Below are 6736 nucleotides of genomic sequence, written 5' to 3'. Positions count from 1 at the left end.
GGATAGCGGGCACCCAGAGTAGGACTGCAGTGGCGGCTCGTCAGGGTAGGCAAGGTAGGCGGCGCCTACCCTAAGATTTTGGCAGAATTTAAGCGGTTTATTATTATTCATTTAATGTTGCCAATACATAAAAATACTGTTAATACACGGAAGTGTGTTTTAATAATCAATATAATATATATAATCAGTCATATAATAATATATAATCAATCATATTTTAATATTTGTGGTCTTGTATATTAAAATATTAAATATTCACTACAGCTGGCGTACTTTGACAGTGCCGCTGCGTTAGAAAACAAAATAATTTTGACCGTTGGAGTGCCTTTGTTCGGCGATTTCTACATCGCCTACTATCAGAATCGATGCACGACGTACGACAGTCTTCTGTCTCTGTCTAACTCATCGTGCGGTAGCGACGCGACGTAAGTCGGAGTTGTATCGTATTAAGGCGGGGCTTAGGCGAAATCTCCGGTCGCCTTGGCATGAAGTCGTGGAGGCTCGGTAGGCTTAGAAGTTAAGGGGATATTCCCGATATTTCATAAGGGGATATATTACATTTCGTTAAGGGGATATTTCATATGATTCATTATACGTAGCATTTAAAACTTTTATATGAAAATTCAAAAAAAAACGTTTAAAGCAAATTGGAAACATTTTTTCGGGCTTGTCCGAGATTATTCAAAATGATATAATCGGTTGTATTTCAGAACACGCCACAGAAATAAAAGAATCCGAAATAAAAAGGCGCGTTATTTTATTCGGTGCAAGAAGACGATACAACAGATATTATAGAAAAGTCTCAGTGTGCTATTTCAATTCGATATGTTAATAAAAGCGGCTAAGTATCTTTGCGAATTTTATTTTATGAAATATTAGATAACATTGTTATATATTTAGAAATATGGTTTGCAGATAGGTACTCGTATGTTTCAATCATTTTTATTTATCTCTTGCGGATCCGAAATTTAAAGAATACTATAAAAATTCCAACGCATTTAACATCTGATTTAACAAACTTGTTATATTGATACATTTCCAACGCATTTAATAGTGATTTAACAAACAAAAAATGTTGTTGACCAACGTAAATTAATGAATAAATTGCAGGTATTAATAATAGATATGATAATTTCGATTATAAAATAATTTAAGGAGAATAATCCTGGAAATATATTTCCAGAGGATTTCAAATTGTTTGTTTTGTTTGTTACTACACTATTTACAAGTACTTGGGTTGAGAAACATTTTGTCGCCTACCCAGTCACACGGGTCACGAATGGGTCACAAGCCGCCACCGGAGGACTGAGTAGGATTTTCTTTGCCTAATTTGTTCAGCTTCTCTAGGCATTCTTTGACCAACTTCGAATTTATGGTTACTGAGTTGATCGCTTTTAGTGCTGCTTGACTATCGGATAAGATGGCCATTTCCTGTTTTCGATAGTTCCCATCTAAGATAAATTATACGCATCTTTCGATAGCGTAGATTTCTTGATTCAGAGTATTTAGTTATCGGCCTAAATACTCCTATCCCTGTCCCTGCTTTGGCTTTGGAAGCATCAGTATACCTTGTCAGTATACCAAGTATGATTATGGTATGATCTTCTACATGCTGAGCAAACGTTTCTCTCTTCCAATCCTTTTTATTGATCAATACTACAGTAAGGTGTTTTTCAAAGTTGTAAATTCTTGGTGTTAGTTGTAATTCAAGGTTCAGTGGTGTCAAGTCTAGGATAACCTCCATTGCTGCTATTGGGCAGGTTCTCATAGCACCTGTGATGCAGATGCATGCCAGTGTCTGTACTTTACACGTTTTGCCTTGCTGTACGTTGCTCTAGTTTTGTGTACCAAGCAACTGCTTCATAGGTAATCATGGGTTTTACTATCATTGTATACATCCAGCGCCAAATGTTAGGGGCGCAGCCCCATCCATTTGCCGCCAGTCTTCTGCATATCATGAGAGCCGTTGTGGCTTTGCTGGTAATGTTCTTAATATGCCTGTTCCAGAGAAGTTTACTCTTTGGAGTCTAGGGGTAATCCCAGATATTTGACTTCCTGTGATGGCAGTATTTCCTTTCCACTTCTGATGAAACAAAAACACAAAAACTTTATAATTTAATTTTATTAAATAGATATAAACAAACAAATCAATAGTAAAAATTTAATAATATATTAAAATAATGTTTTATATCACAGCTAAGTCTATACAGATTATATAAAATTTTCGTAAGGATAATTCCCTTTTAATTTGATTTCAACAATGCATTAAAAAAAATCCATTTTATATCCTAAATTGTTCTTTTATGTCGTTATAAATCTAACTGATTCTTATACAATACTATTCCATTATGAATAATTTACATCTATCCATTTGGCGTTACAAGCTATATATTATGTCACTTGTACAATATAAAATGTATAATAAGTGTAAATAATTTACCAAATAAAACTTTTTCGCGTCACAAAAATATGACAATAAAACTGGTACTTTTTACTGGGATTGTTAAAACACAATAATTGTGACGTATCGTTTTTACCGCTTAAAGTTGACTAACGTCTTCATAATAAATAATTACGAGTATTCTAGACCGGTAACGAATAATAAATAGAATCTAAAACAAATTATCTAAACATTGCATATTGACCATAAAAGCTACGATTTAAAGTTTGTTCATTTTTTCAAATCAAATGTATATAAAATAAATGAAAACAATGATTTCATAATATGTTATAGAATCATCTTCTAACTTTTTAAGGATTTTTTTCTTGGCGGTTACTAAAAATAATATCTGCAAATTTTATTCTTTATATTATTTGTTTAACACTTAAAAGTTATCGGAAAACAAGTGATTAGCTTAAAAATTTGTGTCTACAGTGTGTTTCAAAGTAGTCTAAAGTTCTATGTCTATGTTCTTAACAATTTGCAGGCTTTTTTTTAATTTTTAACACCCTCTAGATTCGAAAGCAAGTACTTTAGACCCCATGTTCATATAAACTTTTTTTTTCTTAAAAATCATACGAAGAATCACACCCCAAATTATTTTAGACTACTTAGGAAACAACCTGCATGATTTAGTCCTGGACTATTTCTTATTAAAGAAATGAAAAGTTTGATAGTTTGTGATGCGCCATTACATAGAATCTTAAAAAAAAATACTATAGCATGTATACATAACTTCCAGTAAAAATTTGACTCGGGTCATTAAATAATAATTTATATTTTAGTGTTGAATATAATCTAACCTTTTCTGCAGAATTTTTTTCATTTATTTCAGTGGTTCTCAACACATGGCTACCCAATGTAATTCTCAATAAAAACATCCTACCAGATGTCGATTTCGATGTAATTTTTTTTTCCTTTTTCAATCAATAAGATTTCAACATACATCATCCAGAAAATGATAGAAAATAAATCCAAAAAATAATAAATCTATATTTGAAATTAAATGACAGACAAGTGTCACTGTTTTTTAGACAATCTTGTTTTTCTATTAAATCTTACTATAAACTATACAGGTTGTTAAATCGACAGTTACTTATAGGGTAACAGAATGGCAACACTGCCTATTGAGAACGCATGCATTATTGATTTTGCTGCCGACTCGTCCCGTCGCGTCGTCTATCGACGAGCGGGTCGAGGTTGCCATATTTCAACCATAAAGCTCTTGCCGCGAGTAATAAACAAATTAACAACCTGTATACTAATAGAAGAGTATACAAAGGCTTTCCAGGGTGTTTCAAAAAACATCTGCCATTTCTCGTAGGGAGATTTTTCTTGTAAAAATAAGATTTTTGTTTCATATTAACATAGGTCCGATTCTGTTTTGTTTCTTCGTAGCTAAAGTGGATTAAAAAAGTCTTTAGTCTTTTTTTTTCGATTTATTATAATTTTCTTCCAAGTGCTTTTAGCGTTTCAAATTAAATGTTGAGGGTAAATGCGACATATTTTAATGCTAAAAACTAGCGATGGGAACTATCGAATGAATTAGACTATCGAATGGTTACTGAATGAATGATTTCAACTATCGAATGGTTTTATTCGAATAAAATCATTCATTCATTTGTATACTAAAGCATATGTGACAACCCCGCCGTGCAACTAAATGGTTATCGTTGAGCCACGACTATCGAATGCTTTTGATAAATGAAATTTAGTATTCGTTTGATTTTTGTGTGCGTCAGTGCATTATTAGTTCTTCCAAATTTTTATAACTTCACCTTATAAATACTGTGCTATTTTTGCGTTTATTAAAATATTTAAAATACTGAAATAGTAGTTTTTTTTTATTGACGTGTGCGTCGCAGGTGTCAAAATTTTTCCGAAAATTTGTGTGATTTTCCGTAGCCCGATCTTTCAATTATTTTATTTCATATGGGTATATATGGTCTATTTTTTAATGGGAAATTTTGAGAAGTAGCAATTTTTAAGAGAGATGAGATGAACTTAAAATTAATTTTAAAAATACATATTTGTATTTTAGATGTTTTAATAATATGAATTAGTTGAACTTAATAATCATATTTAAGCAATGTGGTTAAGTAAATGGTTATCGAACTCAAACTATGGGGTGAGAAAATTAAATTGAAAGTTTTACACGTGCCAATTTAAAAAAATAAGTTAAAGATGTTTGCATTTTGTTTATGCTAATTCTCTTACATGTAGTTTTTTGCGAAGAAATATTTCATTTATTTTTTAAAGTAAATGCCAGTAAAAGTAAATATTATTTTTAAACAGTAATATAAAGTACCTAATATAAATAATTTTGATTTCTAATTTTTTATTTATATTTTCCTTCCATTACACTGCATGCTTAGAAAATTAATAAATGTTTATATATCATGATTTTAAAGTTTGTTGTTAATATAACAAATTAATTCTGTAATTATTAATATTTAATAAACCAACGTTGCCACAAAAAATTTAAAGACTATTTTATTTTTAAATAGGATCTAATATAAATAATTTTGACATCTAATTTGTTGTTTATATTTTGCTATTACGTAAAAAAAATGTTTATATTAAATTATTTTAAATTTTGTTGTTAATAGGTATAACAAATTATTACTGTTATTATTATTTTTATTAAACCAGTCTTTGCTTAAAAACATTAAAAATCATTTTCCTACATCCAAAATAACAAGTATTATTGCAGTATAACAACAGAATATTAATAAAAAAATGCAAAATATATAGACATACTATACCTAACTAACTAAAGCCAAACAATAATATTCTTTGCTAATATCAACTAATACCAATATATGGCAACAGCGCCCTCCATAATGTATTTTCTGTGTAAATACTAGCACCTCAATAAAAAAAATAATGTGTCCTTATCTTTATATGACTCCGCAAAAAATCAAAGATGCCGGCTTCTTTCATAGCATTGCCACCGACCGCTGTCGGGTTTCTCGGAAAGAAACCTACGTCGTCGGGCGACAACTAAAATCTGACGAATACATGAATGAATTTTCTAAATGAATGGTTTTTGCTGATGAATTACTAGAATACAATATTTCAAGGCAGATGACGCATCTATTCGATAATTTTTATTCGAATAGTTTTCAACGAATGTTTTTTACTAGCTATCGAATTATTCGAATGAATTGCAACTATCGAATGTTTCGATAGTATTCATTCGATAGTTCCCACTACTACTAAAAACGTGTCGACATATTCACCAGGGACGTGCATATGGGTTATCACTGGAATATTTTTATAAACAAAATATGTGCGCCACTGACTTTTTTTCTTTTTTGTTAGCAAAATTGTGTAGACCGTTAAAGGCCGATTAAAAGTTTTCTCCTGATATTTTGTCGGTCTCCTTGATGAGATAAACACAATTTAATTAATGTGTTTTAATCCAATTCTAATAGCAACCTTTAAAAAAATATTATTTTTAATTTAACGTTATTGACTTGCCAAAATATTAAATAAGTTAAAGATGTAACAAGGACAGTCGTATCATCGCGCTGTCGAGATATTTTTATTTTTAGCGTTTAGCGTAGGTCTTATCGTAATCTATAAAGCTCGACCAATACACAATTTACTGAGAATTTGAATTTTATAAGAGATATCGGTGACTTTTTTTAAATAAAAACGTATTACAATATTTTGAATAACAATATTTTGAAGGGGTGTGACGGACGCATCACTCGCATCAATAGAAGCTTGGCCGTCTAATTCTTCGCCGCTTCTTAAAATTTCGCAAGTATTTCCAATGTTTTAATTTAATAAATAGGTGTTTTATTCGCCCCAGAATCGTCCAGAATGTGGTTGATTGGCCAGTGATGATTTTACTGTGGAGTCTTCAATGTATTCCTTAAGCCAATTTTTTAATGTAGTTTTTAGAGAAGGAAAATAGATCAATTCCGAAAGTTTGACCATTAACAAAGTGTATTAATTCAGTCCAACCCTTCCGACTGCAACCCCACTAGTTCCTAGATTTTCCTTCTTTTAGAAGTATACAGGGTGGTCCGATCTGTATTCCGGAAACTTCGGCAGCATATTCTGCAGATAAAAATAAGTAAAATAGTTCTTATAAATGTATGTCTTAAAATGCTTAGTTTCGGAGATACAGGGTGCAGAAATTTCATTTTTATTTCGATTTTTTCCAAATAACTTCTGAATTAACGTCATTGGAATAAAATTGCTGTCTGAGAGTTTTTTGACATGAGAAATTTAATTTTGATGTTAATATGGCTCCTATTTGTAGAGGGCGCCACCTACATATTT

Source organism: Sitophilus oryzae, unplaced genomic scaffold (assembly GCF_002938485.1).
Source record: "Sitophilus oryzae breed Bouriz unplaced genomic scaffold, Soryzae_2.0 scaffold_1177_pilon_pilon, whole genome shotgun sequence".
Taxonomy (NCBI): domain Eukaryota; kingdom Metazoa; phylum Arthropoda; class Insecta; order Coleoptera; family Curculionidae; genus Sitophilus; species Sitophilus oryzae.
This window is presented reverse-complemented; position numbering follows the sequence as displayed.